The sequence below is a fragment of the Natator depressus genome, chromosome 5 (assembly GCF_965152275.1).
Source record: "Natator depressus isolate rNatDep1 chromosome 5, rNatDep2.hap1, whole genome shotgun sequence".
Classification (NCBI taxonomy): domain Eukaryota; kingdom Metazoa; phylum Chordata; order Testudines; family Cheloniidae; genus Natator; species Natator depressus.
In genome coordinates this window covers 74,890,634-74,915,216 of record NC_134238.1, presented here as the reverse complement: position 1 = coordinate 74,915,216, position 24,583 = coordinate 74,890,634, and the positions used below count along the sequence as shown (strand labels likewise).

General features: G+C 41.2%; 1 long non-coding RNA gene across 1 annotated transcript in view; it reads right to left on the bottom strand.

The window, feature by feature from the left end:
• LOC141988197 (uncharacterized) overlaps window positions 1-22,871 on the bottom strand; it is a 94,135-nt gene extending 71,264 nt beyond the window's left edge. The window contains exons 1-3 of the long non-coding RNA XR_012639693.1: window positions 22,714-22,871; window positions 20,803-20,908; window positions 18,532-18,764 (exon numbers count right to left, since the gene is read on the bottom strand). This is a non-coding gene — a long non-coding RNA (uncharacterized LOC141988197). The remainder of the gene's footprint in view (window positions 1-18,531; window positions 18,765-20,802; window positions 20,909-22,713) is intronic.
• Between the last annotated feature and the right edge of the window lie 1,712 nt (window positions 22,872-24,583).

The window sequence follows — 24,583 nt, the reverse complement described above, 5'->3', positions numbered from 1 at the left end:
ATGATCCTACTAAACAATGGATTCCATACTGGTAGTGGAGAAACCAGTCCCAACAGAGCTTAAATTGTGCTTAGATCCATGAGACATGACCAAGGCAGTCAAACATGAGCAGTAACCAATACCTACATCTGATGGTGCAATAAATAAAATGGCTGACACCCAGTTACTGAGTAATCTAGATGCCATATGTGGATCCTGGCAGCTACATCTGCACAAACAAGGTTCATTTCTGACTATATTTAATAAACCCCCCAAGGAAGATGCAGATTCACCTGCTTATACTTTGGTGTTCATTATGCCCATTAAAGTATTCCAAAAGAAAGAGACTAAACATACTCCAGGATCTGTGGGGTTGCAACCATTGTAGTTTGGAATTACCCTCAAAAGATCAGAATTGATGTGCCACGATCCAGAGATCTAGAGAAAATAGGGTTAAGTTAAATTTGGACAAATGTATCATGATAGCACTGAAGAAGAGTATGTTGGTCACATTCTCACAGTGATAGCTATTAAGTGTGATCCAGCAAAAGTCACAGTAATCCAGAGGTAAAAGCAAGCCAGTACGGGCCGGTACGGCATACCGGCAAGAGCTGGTACGCTCTGCCAGACCGGACCGGCTTCCCTGGCGGTGATTTAAAGGGCCAGGGCTCCAGCCGATGTGGGGAGTGCCGGGCCCTTTAAATCACTGCCAGAGCTCTAGCAGCGGGGCTTGGGCGGCGCTTTAAAGGGCCCAGGGCTCCCCGCAGCAGCTGGAGCCCCTCGCCCTTTAAATTGCTGCCGGAGCCCTGGGGATTTAAAGTGCCCAGTGCACCTACCACTGCGGGGAGCCCCGGGCCCTTTAAATCACCACCGGAGCCCTGCCGCCACTGCCCTGGGCCCTTTAAAGTGCTGCCAGAGCCCCAGCGTAGCAGCGGCAGGGCTCCTGAGGTGATTTAAAGGGCCTGGAACTCCGCCGCAGCTGCAGCCCCAGGCTCTTTAATTTGCCCCTGAGTCCCGGGGCTTCCAGTCACCTCTGCAGCTGGCAGCTCCGGGGTGATTTAAAGGCCCAGTTGAGGTCATGCCTCTTCCGTTTGAGGCCATGCCCCCGTTCAGGACTCCGGCGTACCGGTAAGTCTTTTAAGTTTCTTTCACCCCTGCAGTAATCATTTCAAAGATAGCACTAGAGAATCGGGGGGCGGGGGGAGGGAATGGAATGGTGCTGTGCTCTGCTAAGTTTATACAGCATTCTGCAAGAACTTTGGGAATACCAAAACTTCTATTGAAAATTCAGAATACCTGTTTCATTTGTGTACACAGGAATTGCATTTTAACATGTTGCATTCTTAAATGCTCTGAATACACTCTATAATAAAAGGAACTAAATTATTATCTAGTGATCCAGTTCTATGAATACAAATGTCAACTAGCCTAGCAAGGAGCAAAGGTTAATCTGTGGCTTATGCCTCCGGAACCTCTATTTTTCCAAAGTAAAATGAAGTCATCATTTGTTGTGGAATGGCGTCCCTAGCCTCTGTTTGTCAGAGGGTGGAGATGGATGGCAGGAGAGAGATCACTTGATCATTACCTCTTAAATTCACTCCCTCTGGGGCACCTGGCATTGGTCACTGTCGGTAGACAGGATACTGGGCTGGATGGATCTTTGGTCTGACCCAATATGGCCATTCTTATGTGTATATCTTTAAAGTTACCAGCCCTCAATCCTGCATATTTTCAGGCAAATAAACGCATCAATCATTTGCAGTGGCCGTGAGCATAATAGTTTGCAAGGCAGTGGGAGAAGACACCAAACCAACTTCTGTCTAAAACAACAGAAATCAATCCCAATTACTGCTTAAGTGACTGCAAATCAATTTTATATTTCTGTACTGGGGAAACAGGACAATTTAAATATTTTTGCTCCTTTCTAAAAAAGAGATAAGTTATTTGGGTTGGGAGTGGATTTATCTACTTCTCATGATAAAAACTGCTAAATTGTTGATTTTTCCAAAAATCATGACAATTCTGTTGCTGTCTTAGGTGTCAATTTACCAGAACCCATCGAAGAAATTCACCCCTATGCAAAAAAGCCTACACATGTCTGAGATGGATGGGTTCCTATTTCCAAATATTTTAAAAAAGAACCAATATTCTCTTTCTCATTGCATGAATCACTCAAATCCCCCACTGAGTACTAACCCTCTCCTCAAAACAGTGAACCTGCTTTCCACATGAGGCCCTCATCCTTCATGAACAGGGTTGTCAAGGTTCCTTCCCCACTCTGAACTCTAGGGTACAGATGTGGGGACCTGCATGAAAACCTCCTAAGCTTACTTTTACCAGCTTAGGTTAAAACTTCCCCAAGGTACAAACTATTTTACCCTTTGCTCTTGGACTTCCACTGCCACCACCAAACGTTTATCTGGGTTTATTTATTAGGAAAGCATTGTTTGGAAACGTCTTCCCCCCAAAATCCTCCCAACCCTTGCACCCCACTTCCTGGGGAAGGTTTGGTAAAAATCCTCATCAATTTGCATAGGTGACCGCAGACCCAAACCCTTGGATCTTAAGAACAATGAAAAAGCATTCAGTTTCTGAAAAGAAGGATTTTAATAGAAATAAAAAGTAAAAAAGAATCACCTCTGTAAAATCAGGATGGTAAATACCTTACAGGGTAATTATATTCAAAACATAGAGGATCCCTCTAGGCAAAACCTTAAGTTACAAAAAGACACACAGACAGGAATATCCATTCTATTCAGCAGAGCTTAATTTCTCAGCCATTTGAAGAAATCATAATCTAACGCATATCTAGCTAGATTACTTACTAAATTCTAAGACTCCATTCCTGTTCTGTCCCCGGCAAAAGCATCACACAGACAGACTCTTTGTTTTTCTCTCTCCCCAAAAGGACAGTTATTACTATCTTTAATACCATCTAAAAGACTGTCAAACAAAGGGAAAGTGAACAAGGGATGTTGTTAAAATGAAAGTTGTATTTAATGCTTTACATTTCAAATGCTTTTCTGTATCTTTAATAAAAGGGTAAAAAGGATTTTTAATGGTGTGTTTGCCAGGGTACTAAACAGGCTGAGGCCTCTATATACCAAATCCCTGGACCTTGTTTAACACTGTTTAATGTTGGACAGTGACTGGGTTATGTTAATACCTTTATCCTATTTATTCCAATCTATTTAGTCTCTCTTGGTCACTGAATATGGCAGGAATGAAGGAAACAAACTGGTATATTTTAATAGTTGCTTATGCGACACTATGATCATCTTAAATGGGAACAAAATTAAGATAATTACATACAGTAAGTACAAAAACGATCCTAAAACTTCTAAGTAATGTTGTTTGTAGCTAATCTCTCAGTGCTGGCTTCCACATTATCACTCATAATGAAATGAAGGCTGTGCCACCATGTATTGTGTCTGGTATTTAGTTTATATGCATTTAATATTCCCCTCGCCTACAAACACCACCCAAAATGCATTACTGTATATGCAGTGTGACAGACCCAGACAGATTGGGTGCAGGAGTCTGGTAGAAGGAAAACACACTGGACACTGAATGAATAGTCTTCTGTTTCCTGAGTGACCAGGGCAGGGGCCAGAGCAGTCAGGAAGGTGCTAGAAGCAATTAAGTCAGGCAGACTCCATAAGACACCTGGAACCAATTAAGAACTGATTAGAAGCAATCGAGGGAAACAGGCTAATCAGATCACCTGAAGCCCATTTAGAACCGGCTGGGACTAGTTTAAAAGGAAGCCCCTTCAGAGAGGCCAGCTAGTAGGAGCTGGGAGTAAGTAGGTGTGTTGTGGGAAGACAGGAAGAAAGAAGGTGCGCAATAAAAGAGCTGAGAGAACAAGTGTGGTCAGGTACCAACGAGGGTGCTAGGAGGGGCTGTTTGGGGAAGTAGCCCAGGGAAGGGCTATAGCTCCAGTAGTATAGGAAAACTACCTGAAGCTGCTGCCAATTAGGGTCCCTGGGCTGGAACCCGGAGAAGAGGGTGGGCCTGGGTCCCCCCCAACATTTCTACAGCGATGCTCCCTGAGAAGGAAGACAGGGACTAAAGAGGGTTCTTACACCAAACCTGTTGATTGGATGATGATGAAGGTGACTCAGTAAGCTGTAACCCTTGCCTCTAGGAGGGGAGAGAGGTTACACTGAGGGTCACAGAAAACCTCTGAGGCAAACCCTAACCGCCTAGAAGCGCAGGACGACACCCCTCCCCCGCCCCGAGGCAAAGCTGGTGCTCCTCTACAGCAGTATAATATCTATGGCAGCTTAATTGGTTCTAATACATGCAATTTGTCTTTGTGGTATCCCTAAAATGATGCACTCTTTGAAAGAGACATGGCAAAAAGTTTATTCTCACAAAATTAAGTTCCATTGGGAAAGGTGCTTTTGGGTTAGTGTAGATATAAAGAGCTTCACATGTATTTGAAAGTAAAAACTACTGGAAATACTGTTTATGTATGTTGAGATTAAGGGGACATGCCATCACTAATCCAGTTCTTGCTTGGATTAATTTATAAAACCATTGCTTCTACTCTCACAAAGAAATGTTATCCTGCTGAACTGGAATGAGTGGTATACAGTGGGTTGACAAAGGTACACTAATGTTTCTCTATGTCCAACATTCTGCTGTATAAATCTGTAAGGTGTACAGAGTCATTCATTACTAAGAGAATGAATCAAGAACACAGTATGCAAGGATCTAGTCCCACAGTACAACCACCAGACTGTGCTAAAAAGAACAGTTTTGCTTTAACATTTAGCAATTTGCTTCACTTAACACCCAATTTAAATAGCCCTATATTGTGCTTTCCCTTTGAAGCACGTGGCATAGGCCACTGTTGGAAGACAGGATACTAGGCTAGACAGACCTTTGGGCTGACCCAGTATGGCTGTTTTTATGTTCTGATGCTTGTTCCATTAACAAACAGAATATCCACTTATCGACTGAAGGAACAATCACATCAGCCACGCTATCAGAGGCTCGTTCACCTGCACATCTACCAATGTGATATATACCATCATGTGCCAGCAATGCCCCTCTGCCATGTACATTAGCCAAACGGGACAGTCTCTATGTAAAAGAATAAATGGACACAAATCAGACGTCAAGAATTATAACATTCAAAAACCAGTCGGAGAACACTTCAATCTCTCTGGTCACTCAATTACAGACCTAAAAGTCGCAATATTACAAAAAAAAACCTTCAGAAACAGACTCCAACGAGAGACTGCTGAATTGGAATTAATTTGGAAACCGGACACCATTAAATTAGGCTTGAATAAAGACTGGGAGTGGATGTGTCATTACACAAAGTAAAACTATTTCCCCATGTTTATTTCCCCCCCACCCCTCCTGTTCCTCACACGTTCTTGTCAACTGCTGGAAATGGCCCACCTTGATTATCACTACAAAAGGTTTTTTTTTTCTCTCCTGCTGGTAATAGCTCACCTTACCTGATCACTCGTTACAGTGTGTATGGTAACACCCATTGTTTCATGTCCTCTGTGTATATAAAATCTCCCTCCTGTATTTTCCACTGCATGCATCCGATAAAGGGAGCTGTAGCTCATGAAAGCTTTTGCTCAAATAAATTTGTTAGTCTCTAAGGTGCCACAAGTACTCCTTTTCTTTTTGCGGATACAGACTAACACGGCTACTACTCTGAAGGAACAATGACTCTTAATCCACAAACAACATTTAAATTCAAGCAAATGCACAAAAAACCCTCTATCCAATGCAGCTTTTGATAGTCACTAGGGGACAGGTACTTATTCGATGACAATTGAAGTATCTCCATTGACTTCTGTGAGCACTGGATCAGGCCCTGTTTCTTCTGTGACCAATCTAAAAGGAGCTCTATGAATCATGGCATACAGTATAAGAAGTAAGCTTCCATGCGTGACAAGCCTGATGCATTTTAAAATAAGAACACAGCACCTACATGAAGAAGATGCTATTTCTAAATCTGTTACTTTGATGTGCTGTGATAGCACTCTTTTCTTTTTATTTAGGAATAATTGTACAGTAACAGGCTTGCATTTGTTCCAGTGCTTCATTAAAAAAGGTTTCTTGGGCTGATTAAGAAAAGGGTAATCTAAAATGACCTATTCAGGGACAGTTATACCAGGCAAGAGCAGCTGCGGCATCACAGATCAACTCAACAGTATTGTACTTAACAAAAATAAACTTGACATGGATCTGTACTTGGGAGACAGACTGCAAAACAAGCCTGGTTTTTTCCTTCCGATAAAATTGCTGCTGTAACTTGAATGGATTATTTCTTAAATAAAGAGGTTGGAAGAGGCACTTACAGATTTCAGTTTCAAAGGGTCATTCTCCCTTTGCTGGATGTACGTCATTCTTATTAATGTTAATGGGAGTTAATCATACACAGCAAGTGGGGATAAGCATCCTAAAATTGCGTGTCTATAGTAGACACATGCCGGCAGTGCCCTGTTTTTGGAGTGATTTCTTAAATTTGAGCCACATCCTGCAATTGTTCTGAGCATGAAACTCACTTTGGATTCAGCTGCTGACTTTTACTCCTATTTGTTAAGAGCTGACGGGCTAATGCTACAAGACATGAAGGAAGATTCCACACAACTTACTGGCCCAATTCTGGCAAGCTCTTTCAAAGTGAGTCTTTACTTGGTGAACTCACTACTTTCAGTTGGATTACTTGCCAAGTAATGCAGTAGTCACTGTTAGTAGGGGTGCCAGAAAAAAGTTTTACATAAACGGAGTGGCATACTGGGAAAGAGGAAGAATGTGACAAGATATGGCACTTTGGACCTTCTCCACATTTTCCCCTTTCCTTTACTTATAACAGTTGTAATCATTCTGCCAGTTCCAGAGTGGGAGAGTTTCTGGACTCTGATTAAGATGGGGATAAAAGGAGTGAAAGGGAAAGTAACATATCACCTGTGAGACACAAAGAGATAAAGATGTAAGAAAACTGCGGATAGGAAAGTGTATATTCTTTGCATGGTGGACAGGAAATTAGGTTTGCAGATCCTACTGGCAATAGCAAACGGGTTCAAATTTAAGCTTCACGTGCAATGAAAAATATTTGTCGCCTGTCCTTTTAGCTTATCGCAATCCTATCCCCTGCCTTTGTCAATGTGTCTTTCGATCCATTTTGCTCCCCAGAAGGGAAAAAAAGAAATCTAGTGACTTCTGACATCATTTTTATTGTTAACTCAAATGGTCTTATTTGACAAATTGTTAATAGATGTTTCATTCTTTGGGTGAAATATTTCTGCTCGAATTCCTTATTTTTTCAGTTGCTTGAAACCACTTATGGCTCAGAGGTGGCAGCCATTTTTCCAGTGCAACTTAATGAACAAATATTTAAATTGTTATTACGGTTAGTCCATCCAGTAACTCAAATGACTGAATTAATCATGTTTCACAGTTCTTGTAGCCTCCACCCTAGGTACAAATGTACTGGGCATACAAAATACTTAGCATTTCTTGTGGAGAGTATACAAATGCAACACAGAGACTATTATAGTATCTTTATAAATCAATGGTGTGGCACCACCTAGAATACTGTGTGTGATACTGGTCACCCCGTATCAAAAAAGATATTGCAGAATAAGATGGGATTCAGAAAAGGGTGGTGATATGAATGAATCCAGGGCATGGAAAAACTCTCCTGTGAACAGAGATTGGAAAGACTGGAATTGTTTACCTTAAAAAGGAGATGAATCAGGAGATATGATGAAAATATATAAAATAGCAAACGATATAGCACTTCAAGCTTATAAATTTTTCAGTTTGTTGAAGTAATGTGACAAATAGGGTGGTCTTAAGATTAATGCTGTGACTGGCCTGGGATACCAGAGCTCCAGGTTCAGTTCCCTGCTCTTCCACAAATTTCCTGAGGCCCAGCCTCTTTGTGCCTCAGTTCCCCGCCATCAGTAAAACCGGGATAATATTTCCCTACTTCACAGGAAAGTTGAGAGAGTAAATTCATTCATGTTTGTGAAGAGCTCAGATACTATGGAAGTGGGGGCCACATCTGCACCTAGTTTGATAGATTAGGTTGGATAATAATTAACCCAATCTTTTCTCAGGAAAAGCTGCAGTAGATTTTTGCCTGAGTAAGGACTGGATGCTCAGGCCTAGACTTATTATTATTCATACCGTGACTCATGTCCATGCCAAAATGCATAGAATGCTTTACAGCAAAACATAAACAGAATATAAAATACAACACAATATTCTAATATCACACTCCAAGGATTTCAAATGGAGAAAGCTTATTTTAAATCACTCATATTATTGGGACCCAGGGAAGGAGATGAGGCTTCTTCACACTGAGACTCTATTAGAGAGTGGAATAGTTCGCCAAAGTAGGTGGCGGAGGCCTAGATATGACAAGACACTAGAAAAATATACTTTAGATTATGTAATGGTCCTTTTCCATTTTTTAATGTCACTGATCCAATACCTATTAGAAGCTGTGCGGTTTGGAGAAGGGAATGGTATAATGAAAGGATTTCTGACTATGTGGTGGTACCTGATGGTTTCTCACCACCTCATTACTAGTATAAATCCTTCTTATTTGGAGTGTAGGACTAATGCTGCTTTGATATATAGTATGTGCTAATGAAAAAAAAATGATTAACTGTTGTGAACTGTCCAGTCTCAGTCCACATGAATAATTAAACCTGGAATAAGCTATGCAGCTGCCTTTCACTCTAAAGCAAACCAAGGGAAACCCTATTTTTCTTAATCTAGCCCCAGTGTTGCTACTACATATGAGGTTTGATTTTCAGACCTCAGCATCTTAAATGGAAAACAGAGGCCCAAATTCTCCCCTACGTTTTGGGAGTTGTCTTGCACTGCAAGGCACGGCCATACCTGGAGCACATGGCCATAAGAGGGTTATTCCACTATACTGGATCCTTCAGCAGTGCATTTAGCACAGTGGCTCCTGTTTTTTTCCTGCTGCAAGCACAGAGAACATGGTGGAAAAGGGTGCTAGGCTAGGATTGGTTAAACTGGTTTACAGCCCCACTGGGATGGCAAAGTACAGAATTTGGCCCAGAAAATGTAAATTACTGTTATTAAACAAGATCAGCAAACCACTGAGCGCTTACAGGATTCATGGTAGGCAGTTTATGTATTTTTTCCCCATTTGAACTAATCATCTCTGCACTGAATTACAGCAGAAACAAAAGGAAAAAGAGTACTTGTGGCACCTTAGAGACTAACAAATTTATTTGAGCATAAGCTTTCGTGAGCTATAGCTCACTTCATCGGATGCATTCAGCAGAAACAAAGAAAGATAGTTTTCAAAAGAGTTATCCTACCTGCTCGATACTGGCATAGTGCTGCAGGCGAGCCTTGCCTCACTTCCCATCACCTGGGTGATAAGTCCAGACAGTCCTTTTTATAAAAGAGCACCCCCTGTTCAAGGGTGGTGTTTGTTAATGACAGCCATAAACACAGGTAGGAGCTTACTCTGGGTTACTGATTTTCACTCCTTCCTTAAGCTCTCCTCTCTGGAAGTGGGCTGCATTAGTTAGTCCCGCATTCTCTCCTTAAACAGGAGTCTCACCAGCTCTCCTGTCTAGAGCTGGATTCTGTTAATCAGCGTCTCCGGTCCTTAAGCAGGAGCCTTCGGCTATCCTCTCTGGAGCTGGGTTCTGAGTTAGCCAGCTGTAGGGTCTGTGCAGCTTCTCTCTCAGCTGGCCCCTTCTCCTTAATTAGGCTTCGGGGAGCTCAGCAGACCAGGCTTTCCCTGTTGATGTCTCCTGGGGTCTGCTCTGCTATGGGACAGGTTATTGGTCCCCTTTTCTCAGCTTATCCCTAATTGGTTGGGCAAAAAAGAAGCCTTGCCTCATCCTCTCTGCAAGGCTCCTGACCCACCACCTTAAAGAAACAGTGATGAGATTTCCTTACAAACCCTTCTTACTCCCAGGACTGCTTCATCTCGCCCTATATCCCTCAGGTCATTTATATATGATCTGACTTTTTTCATGTTCTTAAAGGGCTATGCCAAGTGACAGGGCGGGCTGACCATTAGACCCTACATCTCTTAAGGGGCAGACTGTCCTGTCCCACTAACTAATTCATGTAGTTTAGGAATATAAATTTTGCTATACTGAATCAGACTACTGGTCCATTAAGTCCAGTGACCTGACTCAACTAGTGTCCAGTACCTGAAGAATAACAACCTCCCCAAACATATTTGATAAAGTACCTAACCAATGGGAAACAATCTACTTTTTACCCTAAAACATGGCATTTTAAGCTCTTTCTCGCTTTGCATAATTACAAAACATTAAATGGTTGTGATGGAATTGAGCTGCTTTGTAATAATTTGAGTACAGTATGTTAACCTGGTTACTGGGATGGGTGCTTTATGAGTAGGTTGCTTTAGTTTAACAGGGGGCTGCAGGAGAAAGCATGCAGGCAGGGGAAAGGATGGTCCAAGGTAAACCAAACCTCTGCAAACACTTGAGGGTTGTTTACAAGACAATGCCAAGGCCAGAAGGGTATGTCTGTGCTGTAGCTGGGAGTGGCCCCCCAGCCCAGGAAGACAGACCCACGCTAGTAGGGCTCAAGTTAGCATGCTAAAAATCACAGCTTGGCCTTTGCAACTCAGGCTTCACAGCGTGGCCAAACTGCAGAACTTCTATCTAATAGGTATTGGATCAGTGGTATAAAAAAATGAAAAAGAACCATTAGGTAATCTAAAGTATATTTTCTAGTGTCTTGTGTCTCTCAAGCCCACCTGACCCCCTAGGTATGGGAATCCAAGCTGCAGCCTGATCTGCAATGCTCACACTGCTATATTTATCATGCTAGCTTAAGCCCCACTGGCACAAATCTATCGACCTGGGCTTGTAGGCTCTCTCCCAGCTACAGTGTAGACATACCCAGACAGGCTGAGGAACCAGAGGCTAAAAAAGGGTTTTTCTTTCCAGAGTGAAAGCAGTTGTGGGGAGGTGTTTGGGGAAAAACAGACACCAATACTCACTGGCCTGCCAAGGTCACCATCAGACCTTTCACACAACCTGTGTTGTAAACTCACTAATTTGCCTGAGTAAGGAAACATGGAGTATTTACAAAGTAAAAAAAAAAAAAGTATTTTGCATATTCAAATCATATAACCAAAAGGATCTATCAGAGCAATCCCTCAGTTTAGAAATTGATATTAATTCAGAATAGTTTCAATAAGCAAAGAAAGCCAACATAAATACCAGTCCAGATAACTGAACTTCACATAATATTGTACATTTATGTATACATTAGTTCTAAAGGACTCTGAATGCCCCTCAGTCCCACAGGTGCTGATAGGGTTTGTATAGGAAAATCAAGGCCAGTATCTGGCTCAGAATATTGGATTTAATTCTGAAGAATAATATCCGGTTTAAAATAACCATTGCACATGGAAATCCTTTGTTCTCTCAAATGAATACTGTAAGTTCTTTTACTTCTAAAATCTTATGTATCAAACAAATCCCAGACATTTACCTTGCAGCATAGATATTGCTAGTGTCTGGTATTGCTAGGTAAAACAAACTGAGCTTAATTCTGCAAGAGGTGACATTGACCTATGAATTAGTTATGCTACCTGTACGTGACCTAGTATTTAAATTATTAAAACTTACCTTCTGTGGCCTTAGTCTCCAGCTGCCTGCGATGTTCAGGTAACTACTAGAGCTGTCCAGGGGATGACAGTTTTGTGACAACATTTGAGGATTTGAAATTTGTTTTTCCATATTGTAATGAAACCCAAAACTTTCTGAACATTTTCACAAAACCAAATCATATCAAAATGTCAATTTTCAGACTGAAACCTGAGTTTTTTGATTCAGGAAGGTTTTTACATTCAGAGCATTCTGGTCACTTCTAGCGAGAGGGAGGGAGACTGAGACCAACTCTAGTACTCTGTAGGCTGTGGGTTAGGGCATTGGCCTGTGAGAGATCCAAATTAAAGTTCCTGCTTTGCCTGATTCAGAGCAGGGACATGAACTAAGGACCCCTAAGGTTAGTTTAAATAATTTAAATACAAGGTCATGCATGGTTAGTTTGCCTAAAACACATTTTCATTGTGTCAAAAAAGTTCTGATCAGCTCTAGCAAATACCTTGAAAAATGGTCTCTCTGCAATTGTTTTCCCAAAAAATAGTGTGGTAATATTTTCAATTCACTCATGGTGTTGGATCTGGAAATCTGACCCTGCATGATCTTTTGATTTTTAAAAATGTTGTTATAAAGTAGAAGTGGTTCTAACACAAATCAGAATGCCACCCCAGCAGCTTATATGACCAGCTTAACAGCACCAATCCCTGAAAACATAGGTAACAAATGGAGGGATCCATCTGATTCCAGGAGGGAGGCGTGTTGTGCATGGTGGATATAGTACAAATCCCTGATTAGAAACAGACACGTTCACAGGTGGGAGCCATGAAGACTGGCTATATTGTAATGCAGAAGAAACATGGTAACCACTATGCAGCAACAGTGTCAACATACATAAACGTTTAAAGAACTATTAAATAGATTCAACACTCTGCTCAATAAATTCAAAAATATCACATCTAACCTCCCCCTGAAATTAAATGCCGAAGCCTTCAGAAGTACTTGAGGGGAAACACCAAAGGTACAGTCACAAGTCAAGTGTTCCAGGCAGCTTGCGTTTTCTTTCTGGATAGCACCTGCCAACATTCTGAACACCTCACTGAGGAAGTGGCATGCCTGCAGCAATGTCTGACTCAGATGTTTCCTCGGATAATGCTGGTTGTTCAGCACACCTGCCTTCCAGTATAACATTATTGATTGTTGCATCAAGCTGGGGTACCAATTTCAGAACAGCTGGTGGCTCCCTGAATTTTACTTCTTTTGTCAGCCATGGAGTCACCCCTGCATCTTGCAATTGGTCTCTGTGGCAGCACTAAAATGTATTGGGCCCATTTATACTGTATAGGACAAAGGACCTGTTTTTGCCCTAACAATTGCTGGAAGCCATGTCCTGGGTCCCCAGTAATCATTCCCCAACACGGTTTGACTCACTTGTAACTGATGAGGTGCATTGGTCCCTCTTACCATAGCTTGACTTATTAGACATTTTCTGACTTGTAGATGTAGATTGGGTTTTAATAAGTCCAAGCATGACTTGAGATTTCAGCCCATAAACAGCACTGCAGGAGTTTGGTTATTTGTGGCATGTATTGCATTTCAATATGCAAGACTCATGCCAGCTTCTGCTGTAATGACCCCTTCTCATCTGTCATGGATCACAGGTTTTCTTTAAAAGTTTGTACAAATCTTTCAACCAAGCCATTTGCGGGTGGGTGGTATGGTGCGCAGGTGCTATGTCTAAAACAATTTTTCTTCATGAACCACTGAAAATCTTCTGAACTAAACTGAGGACTGTTGTTACTCACAGTTTCTTCTGTAAGCCCAGTTCTTGCAAACAAACTTCAAAAGTTTTTCTACTGCCTATGCAGCTTTGGTGGTTTTCATTCAAAAAATCTTCTGGCCTTTTGGAATGGGCAACAACCACTACTAGATACATAATTCCCAAAAATGGTCCCGTAAAATCAACAGGAGACATTGATAGGGAGCTGATGGCCATTCCCAGGCTTGTAATGGCACTGGTTGAGGTACACACTGTACCCATTGGCATCCCAAACTATACTTAGCAAGCTGCTGTATTTGTTGGTCAATGCCTCGTCACCACACAAAATTTCCAGCGAGTGCCTTCATTTTTACTATCCCTCAGTGACATACGTGGAGCTCTAAGAGTCTTGGTCACAGTTTAGGTATAACAATACAAATTCCCCACATGACTCCACCTTGATGTATGGTGAGCTCACCTTTGTGTGTGTGTAAAAGGGTGTCAGACTAGGGCTGTCAGTGTATTTCCAGCTCTTCAGAGTGACTTCAGAAACCTGAGCAAGTATGGGATCCCTCTTGGTTTCTTGTTCAATCAAAACTAGTCACTAGTCACATCAGAAACAAACTGACAAATTGAATAGCTTCTGTCTCTATTACAGATTGACCTTCAATTAGCACGGGCAGGTGGGAGAGCTGGTCTGCATCTGTATGCATTTCAGTTCTTTTAAATTCAATGTCATAGATGTAATTGGCTAAAAAGAGATCCCAGCACTGCATATGTGCTGCAGTTGACACAAACTCCATTCCCGGGATGAAGAGATGGGGGTTGGTGGTCTGTGACAAGGGTGAATAGCTACTGATTTAATTTCTTCACTCCTCATGCCAGACTTAAGGTCTCCTTATCTACTTGTGTATAGTTACATTGCGCTGCTGAGAGAGATCTGGAGGCAAACGCTATGGATCTCTCACTGCCATCTGGCATGGTGTGCAATATAACTGCCCCAATTCCATGTGAGGAAGCATTACATGCTACCTTGATAGACAAGGATGGGTTAAAATGTGTAAGCGCACTGTCTGATGTGACCAATTGTTTTGCTTCCAGGAAAGCTTCAACACTCATGTGACCATACCTACTTTTGACCAGTCTGCAGTAAACAGTTCAGTGGATGCAATACAATTGCTAGGTTTGGTACAAATCAGCTATATTAGTTAATAAATCCTAGAAATGATTTAAGTTGTGAAACATCCTTTGGCAGAGGATTGCTTTAATCTTCTCCTAAGATTTATGTAGGCCTTATGCATCAATAATGTGCCCACAATAAACTATCAACTCCTTGAAAAATTTGCATTTTATGCCATTGGCTCAATACCCTTTTCAGGGTTTCCAGATGTTCTTCATCACTTCCACCAGTCACAATAGTGTCATCCAAATAACACTGCTCTGGAATACCCTGCAAAACTTGGTCAACTGCCTGTTTCCGTGTAGCAAGAGTTGAAGCAATCCCCAAAACTAGCTGCTTGTACTGGTACAAACACTTTTTTGTGTTGATTGTGAGGTATGCCTTACACTTTTCTTCAGTGTCCATCTGCAGGTAGTCCTATGACAAATCAGCTTTGCTGAATCATTGTCCTCCTGCCAGTGTAGCAAAAAATATCTTTAATTTGAGGCAGTGGGTATTTTTTTTAGCTTTCAGTACCGAGTTTATGGTGACCTTAAAATCTCTACATACCCCTCACTACGCCACATTTTTTTTTAAACTGATAGGGTTTCCCCACTCACTGCAAGCTACTTTTGAAAGTATGCCCTCTTTTTCTCGACATTCCAATTCAGTCTCTACCTTCAAGTGAATACTGTAAGGGACAGGTAGAGCTTCGTGGAATTTGGCCCGAGCTGCCTTTGCGCGGCATATTTTAGTCTTCATGTGTTTTAGAGTTCCTATCCCCTCCTTGAATACTCCCAGCGTCTGACTTAGTATCCCTTCCAGCTGCAGCTCAACTGTTATAGTGAGGGTCTGCTGAAATGGACTGCACCATCTTTATAGATTTCCAATCCAGAGGAACCTTACGTAACCATTCACAGTCCCACAGAGCCAGTCCCCACTTCTCAATGACATATAAGTCCAATAGATATTGCTTATTGTTATACTCCACCTTCACTTGCATCACTCCAAATGGCACCTTTTTTTTTCTCCCTTATATGTTTTAGCAACATTGATCTCTCTCAGTTTAGTATTTTTTAAAAGTTTTCTTATAGTCCAAAGGTGACATAATGGACACTGCGGAGCCTGGGTCCAGTTCCATTTTGAGCATTCTTCCCACCATTTTTGCCCACACTAGATATACATATCCAGCCTGGCTACTCTACTCTCACAGTCTGTCACTACTGCCTCTTTCTACAGAGCGTACATTGATATTCCTTTTTCTACATCCTGACTTGATCTCTTCCTCATTTCTCTGTGACAGACTGCTTGGATGTGCCCTTTTGTGCTACAGCTTCTGCATTATGCATCATTAATCTGGCGATGAGAAGGAGCATGGAACCCTTTTCCACATCGATAACCTGTGCCTGCCCGCTGAGTGGACTGGCTCTGGCCTTGGGTTACAGATAGTTTATACATTCTTACCCCTTGTGACGTTGCACCCCATAATGCTTTATGGAATATGCTTATGAATGTATATAACTGGAATATGTTTTATGCTACATATGCTATGTAACATATCTCTGTAAAGGTTATGATCTACTGAATATTCATCCTATTTGTATGCATGTATCATCTTTGTATTCAAAGTTATGAATATTGGCTATGTACTTGTTTAATTTTAAGTAGCCTCCGTGAAGCAGTTGGTCAGCTTCCTGAGAAAAGACTATTCCCAGTAAGTGCCCAATCAAGAAACACTTAAGCCAACAATGAACTTGGCAACGCCAGTCCACATCTGAGCTTTCCCAGGAATGTGGCCTGGCTGGTAAGGAACTGAGTCATGCATGGACATGTGTCTTGCCCATGTGACTCCAAAACTCCATCTTGGAGCTGAATTCTAGAGAGGAGGGGGACCACCCACAAGAGAGAGTCTATTTAAGTCCCTGGAAACCCCTCCATTTTGTCTTCAGAAAGAACTGGAAACAAGGACAGTAACCACAGGGGTGTGAGTGATTGCTGGACCTAGACTAGAAGCAGTCTAGTCTGCAAAAGAAGCTTACTGGAACGTCTCTGAGGGTGAGATGTCATCTATAATTATTGTCTTACTGTATTAGGTTTAGACTTGCATATTTTATTTTATTTTGTTTGGTAATTTACTTTGTTCTGTCTGTTATTACTTGGAACCACTTAAATCCTACTCTTTGTATTTAATAAAATCACTTTTTACTTAATTAATTAACCCAGAGTATGCATTAATACCTGGGGGAGAAGGGCAAACAGCTGTGCATCTCTCTCTATCAGTGTTATAGAGGGTGAACAATTTATGAGTTTACCCTGTATAAGCTTTATGCGGGCTGAAGCAGATTTATTTGGGGTTTGGACCCCACTGGGAGCTGGGCATCTGAGTGTCAGAGATAGGAACACTTCTTAAGCTGTTTTCAGTTAAGCCTGAAGCTTTTAGGGGACGTGGTTCAGAGCTGGGTCTGGGTTTGCAGCAGGCTAGCGGGTCTGGCTCAGATCAGGCAGGGGACTGAAGTCCCAAGCTGCCAAGGGAAACAGGCTCATGGGTAGTCTCAGCATATCAGTTGTCAGTTCCCGAGGGGTTTCCCGTGATCCAACCCATCACATCCCTGCTTTAGCTCCAGCAGGCAATTCCATGGCATCCCTTGCTGCAGTTTGCATTGCTATGCCAATTTCTGTGTGTATAAAGGCAAGATTTTCCTCAGGTAAGAGCCTCTTCTGTATGTTTTCCTTAACAGTCCACATATAAATCTGTCTCTTGGTGCCTTGTTGAGCCCATCTTTAAAAGAATAGTGTTCTGATAACCTTTTTAACTCTGTTGCAAAAGAGAAAATAGTTTCTCCTTCCAGTTGATTCAGCTTTTGAAATCTCAACTTTTTTTCTATAGTCAGGGGCTCAGAGACCAACTGTTCTCGAACAATTTGCACTCTCTCTCTCTCTCTAGTTGGCTTCTCTGGAGCAGTCAGACTGTGTACTAAACTATATTTTTCCACCCATCACACTCAGTAATGCTGCTAAATGTTCTTCTGGGGGAATCTCATTTACTTCAAAATACTGCTCCAGCCTGTTAGGATATAGATATTCAGGCCTGTCTGCAAAGGCCTGTACTTTAAGAATTTAGGTGTATTCTTATCACTTGGCTAGTTCTAGAGGTATAAAAGAAAGAATCAAAATCACTGTCTGCTGGTGTAAGGGCCTTCTCTTACTGTGACAGTCTGAGGCCCTGTGCTTAGGCTAAGGCCTTTGGCTAAGCAGCAGAGGCAGCCATAAGCTAGGAAGCGACCGGTCACATCCTCACATTCCAAACTAGTCACATTGAAAGAAGGTGCTATTGGGCTGTTAGGAATACAATCCTGTCCTGATAATGCCTATCACCTCCAGAGAAAGGGAAGTGCCTAGAAAATGTAAAAGGAAACAGCATCCTGTCTGGCAAGAACTCACTTATCAATACTGGGATGTGAAATCCTCACTTCTGTATTGTTTTGTCATTATAGTTCCCACTTACTATATAGTCTGCAGTCAATCAGGAAGTAGAGGGGTGGGGGTGGGAGGGGGTGGGCGTGTGGGTGGGGGAGATGGGAACAGGGAATGGGGGTAAGGAAATTGGAATCATGTTTTGCTAAAGGGGGAGATGGGAACAGGGAATGGGGGTGCGGAAATTGGAATAATGTTTTGCTAAAGGAGGAAATGGGACCAGGGAATGGGGGTAAGGAAATTGGAATAATGTTTGGCTAAGGGCAGGAATGGGAACAGGGACATAGGTGTAAGGCTCTATGGTGTCAGAGCTGGGAAGGAGGATACTAAGGAAGGAAACTGGAATCATGCTTGCTGGAAGTTCACCCCAATAAACATCGAATTGTTTGCACCTTTGGACTTCGGGTATTGTTGCTCTCTGTTCATGCGAGAAGGACCAGGGAAGTAAGTGGGTGAAGGAATAAGCCCCCTAACACAGCCGCTCTCTATATGCGGGCCAGTCTTCCATGGCATGGTTGAAAGCCTCCTATTTCACCTACCTGCTGTCAGTTCATTGGCTTGGAGTATTCACAGTTGTGGCAGACTCTCCTCCCTCTCTTCTCCCCGCTACCCCTGGGCTGCAAACAATCTTGTAGATTGTTTTTCTACTCTTGTGCATAGGAGGTTCTTTAAATCCTCATCACCATTTGTTGTGTATGGTGGATGTAGCACAAATCCCCGATCAGAAACACAGACGCGTACACAAGGTTGGAGCCATGATGACTGACTTTGCCTTGTATTTCAGAAGAAGAGAGAAACATAGTGTATACACTGTATTACAGAGTCAACATAAGCAACTGCTTAAAGAACTATAATTGGAAATTCACATAAACAGATTCAACTCTCTGCTCAATACATTCAAATATATCACTGGGAGTCCCTTCAGAAATATTCTAAAGTAAAGTGGGGGACAGAGAGAAGCTAGTGTCTACATGGAGGGAAAGGGTTTTGGACAGAATTTACCTTTGCAAATATGCTGAATCATCCATAATTTTAGTGGATTATCTTTATAGGCCAATTTTTCCTACTACCCTACTACTAAACATCCAACTAGTATTTTTCCGGTACTGTGAATAATGCAGATTGATCAGGTTACTAAGTATATTTAGAGCAGCACTTCAGCACCCACTTAGTTCTGTGCCAGCAAAGCCCACATATATTGCTCTGGACAGACAAAAGGAAATATCTCCTCTGCAATTATTTGCTTTCTTGGCTCAAATCCATGCAGTTTGAACCTTTTACATCTGGTGAGCTGTGTCAGAATGAAACTAATATTATGAATTGTTTAAAGAACTCAGACACTCTGAAGTACAGACACTCTGCAATGAATATGCACAATGCAACTTATACATTATTTATTACTTTAGTTTAATAATATTTCAAATACTGCATCATAGGTTTTCCCCTATAAGCATGAAACTCTACTTTTGCGATCAGCATGGAAAATAAATTTTGCTTTTATTTGTCACACATTTGCAGCATAACTGGCATCTTTGTTTCTATTTTCCACTGTTTTAAAAAGCAGTCAGAGCTGTGGTCATTTTGTTTTAGTGTCACAGACAAATAACCCAGTCAGTAAATTAAAATGTTGAATTTTATATGAAATAATGGTCCTGATTTTATTTTCCGTAATTGTATGTCCCTGATTACCATAGTATCTAAGCACCTCATAGTCTTAAATTTATTTATTCTCAGAGCACCCCGTGCGGTAGGGAAGTGTTGTTATGGGGAAATGAGGTACAAAAAGACTAGGTCCGACAGGAAGTCGGTGGCAGAATACAGAATTGCACTGTCCCAAACCAGTGCCTAACACTTCCTCACACTTCTTCTCACTTCCTGCTTTGCTGGTTTCACTGACTGAGTTGGACTCTCCAGTCCATTAAGGCAACTTTGTGCTAGTTATGCCCAAACCAGCCAGAGTGACGAGTGACAGCTGCCTACAGCTCCCTGATTCAGGGCCACCGACATCTGATATAAGTTAAAGCAGGAGAGGTTCTGATCTAAAGAACACTGCAGGTGCTGCTGGCATAAGATTCCTTATGCCAACAAAGGATTGATCATAACTCTGACATCCACCCCCCATCCTACCTCCAAAATGCACCCTCTTCCCTCTTACATCAGGAGTGAGTGAGGGTAGTTAGCATAGGAGGGGACTATGCTATCTTTACCAGCTGTGTCCTGCAGAGATTCCACCAACACAAGACATATTCTCCACTAGGAATCTCCAGCTTATTTATAGCCACTTTGTGTTTCATAAACAGTGAAATGTGGCCATAGCAGATCAGAGAACCCAGAATGAGTCAGTGAAACTAGCAAAGCAAGAGTAAAAAGAAAAGGAGGACTTGTGGCACCTTAGAGACTAACAAATTTATTTGAGCATAAGCTTTCGTAAGTTAACATCTGCTGATACATTTATATTTTCTGCTTTCACACATAGAATCCTGCCACATGCTGTGCAGAATACAAATGATGGGCCCAAAGGTCAATTGTTCCACTGAGCAGTCACTTCTTCTTTGTTTATAAAGAAACATTGTTGTGCATTACGCAAGAAAACAAGTAGGTAAATAAAAAGAAATGTTCCCCTATGAAGCTTGCACACAACTATTGCAAGGTGCACTATGTGTGGGGAGGAAAGGTAGGCAGGAATCCTACCAAGACATAAGAACATGGCATCCTACATATGGACAATACAATAACATAGGGATTGAACTCCAGACTCTAAATCCAAAAGACATGAAAGACTAAGATGAAAGACTAAGTGATTTACAGACCTCATGTAGCAGAGTAGATACGGCAATGTAGATTCTGACTGTGAAGCAGCTTGTGGTTTATGAGTATTAGTTAAGAAGATTTCAAGAGTCTCAGTTGTCACGTGATCTGTGAATGACAAACATGGGTCAATGGGGATGGTTATCTACCAGTGCCTTTGCTAAGGTGTTTATCCCATCTTTCTTTACAGAATGCAATATATTCCACCATTTATGCTTCATTTACTGCACCCAACAGCGGTAAACTCAGCTAAAATACACCCCTAAATCTCGCTTTCCTCTATTTTTTATTTTATTGGGCAAACAATTTCATCGTGCTCTGGTGTTAATGAGGGAACTGATTCATTTGCTTCTGGGGCACTGACAGCATTCTACACAAAACGGAGAGAAATGATGAACAAGCTTTCAACATGCTTCCTCCCCATTTTACTTTACTCCCTGTGAGTAAATGCCACAAATTGTATGTAGTGCACAGTTGGTGCCTAGAGGACTTTGACTTTTTTGGCTGGGTAAAATCTAAATACTGTGATAAGTAGGTCTAGCTGTCTCTATGAGCAGACTGTTTCATCATACCATGAGTGCCTCTGACAGCCATTTACAAAATAGTTATGTCACCTTGCATGTATGAGGATTACACAAGTTTCATGAATACCTGTAATGCTTGGCTGTAATGTGATCATAGATATTCACATGCTTAAAATGTGGAGATTATCCTTCGCTTTCACCACCATTTGTCTCTTACATGCATTCATTTCTAACTGAGTGCTTCTGGACACTCACTCAACATCACAGAAGACACTTGAGGAACTGGTGCTGTTGACATTTTGGGTTGTTTAGTGATGAAGGGGACAAGACTCCTCCTGGGAGATGAGACATATATCTATCAACTGTACATCCCAGCACTAAGGATGGCAGATGAACAGTATGTTACCAGACTCAGGGAAGTACAATGCTGGTTTAGTGTCAATTGCTCTAGAAAAGTGCCTCAATCAACATTAGGCTCTCCTTTGTCTGTAGAGACTAGTATAGCTTTCTGTCTGTTATAACAGGTGAATCTTCCCATTGAGCTGTAGGGAATATGTTACACGTCACAGTCATCTATATTCAGAACACTTATCAGATTTTGATTGGCACTGTCGAAGTACAGGAGGGAGTTCATACACTTCCTAAGAACTCCTGTCAAACAACAGAAACATAAGACAGTTTTCAGTGTCATTGATGAGTTCTCTAATATACTGGTACCCCCACTGATGATGATGTGATAATACAGGCTAAGTAGTCGGTATTTATTTTGCTGACTAGTAAGCTCCTCGATCCCATTCTGTATGTTCCATTATTGAAAGTGGCTGTACCTATCCATTGGTGCCATATTTATGATTTACAGAGCACAAACAATGTGTTAGGTACTTTGAAGAACAAAGCCCCTGACCCAGGGAGTTTACAATCCCACTTCCTTAATTGCACTCAAAGTATAATTCTGAAGTGGCATGCAAAAGGACTAATAAATCTTAGAGACGTAACTTTGGCGGCTTAAAAGGAGACATGTTTCTTTACAGCCAGTGGCCCTTGATAAACCCACCGTGCAAACTCCAGCTGAAGAGTGGTGTGAAGAGAGAGAAGGATCTGGCCATGAAGGTGTGTGTGTGTGTGTGTTTGTGTGTGTAAAAAAGAGGGACAAAAATGGTCTGGAATGAAGTGGTTGTGAAAGCCATGCTCCTCAGACTAGGCTGGTTAATTTATTATGAACCTCGTTGCCATATGTTTTAGATACAAGGGACAACTGACAACCCTATGCTTGGATGCCTCGTACCGCCCCTAAGGGGGAAAATGTGAATACACTTGAAAACATTGATGTGATATTTAGCAATGTCATGAGTAATTAGAAACTCCCACCATAATTTGAGTTTCATTTACCTGTGATGGACAACTCTGTAGAGGAAAGGCCATAATTTTCACTCCATGCACCTGAAGAAGTGGTTTTTTTACACGCAAAAGCTTATGCCCAGATAAATCTGTTAGTCTTTAAAGTGCCACTGGACTCCTTGTTGTTTTTAATCGATATATTAGTGGCTTCATTTGTTCCAGTAAACATCCTTACTGTGTCATTCTCACACTCTTAATGTTCCTGCAGCAAAGGTTTCAAACTGAAAGAGATGAATTATTCAATAATTCAGTTTTATGTATGTTTATAGTGAAGTATTCATATCATACCAGTCTGCCTGCTTCACCAGAAAACTCCTCAAGACATCGTTCTGTTTATGCCTCTGCCACTGATTCACTGTCACTTAACCTTAATATGCCTAGGTTTTCCTTTTTTTAAATTGGGATAATAGTTCAGATCCTCACCAAAAATGTACTACTACACAAGTCCTTATTAGTTATTACAATAGTCAGAAAAAGTTTAGAATAGGCAAATATAGTGACCACTAAGATACTAAATCAGTTTAGTTCCTGCATACATAATTCTAAAATTTACAGTCTCCTGATTCATTGGCCTTATTTACTAAATGTCATCTTAAAATTGAACTTTGATGTACCAATGGCACAATTGTGAATCAGATCAGTGACTAGTAACACACAGATCTGCGCAGCTGGGAGTGTAATATACAGCACGTTTGCTGTTATTTTGATGGTCCAAACCTTCATGAATTGCAGCCTTTCTTGAATTAATTTTAGAGGCTTACTTACAGCTAAATGGTGCAGAGTATCTTTTGCAGCACTTTGAGGTTTCTAGCTCTTTTTTTGTGACGATCTTGCTACGGATTGAATTAAAAGGAAAAACTCTGAATCAGAGCCTCCTTAATGCTATTATCTCTTGAGCAATGACCCTAATTTATTTAAATAATGCTTTCATCTTTCCAGGTTTACAGAACAGGTCTGAATGATTAGCACAATTATCTGGCTGAAAACCTGAAATACATACTCATATAAACCAAGCATCCCAAGTACCAGTCTCTTGAGGTAAGAGTGTTTTGTCACATGCTTTTACGTTTTGTTGACACTTGACAAATGATCTTGCTTATGTTAAATTCATTACATTTGCTCAAATTTACAGTAGGGAAGCAACTGAAATTATAGTCAAACAGAGTTAAAAAATAATAGCTTTTGATAAATACAAAGTTATGCACATTGGAAAACATAATCCTGACTATACATACAAAATGTGGGAGACTAAATTAGTTGTTACCACTCAAGAAAGAGATCTTGGAGTCATTGTGGATAGTTCTCTGAAAACATCCACTCAATGTACACTGGCAGTCAAAATACCCAACAGAATGTTAGGAACAATCGGGAAAGGGATAAATAATAAGACAGTAAATATAATAATGCCTCCATATAAATCCATGGTTGTCCATACCTTGAATACTGCATACAGTTCTGGTCGCCTTATCTCAAAACAAAAACAGATATATTAGAAATAGAAAAGGTACAAAGAAGGGCAACAAAAATGATTAGGGGTATGGAACAGCTTCCAGATGAGGAGAGATTAAAAACTGTGGGACTGTTCATTTTAGAAAAGAGGCAACAAAGGGGAGATATGATAGAGGATTATAAATTCATGAACGGTGGTGGAGAAAATAAATAAGGAAGTGTTGCTTACCCCTTCACATAACACAAGAGCCAGAGTCATCCAACAAAATTAATAGGCAACAGGTTAAAACAAACATAAGGACATACTTCACGCAATGCACAGTCAGCCAATGGAACTCATTGCCAGGGGATGTTGTGAAGGCTAAAAATGTAACTGGGTTAAAAAAAGAATTAGATAAGTTCACGGATGATA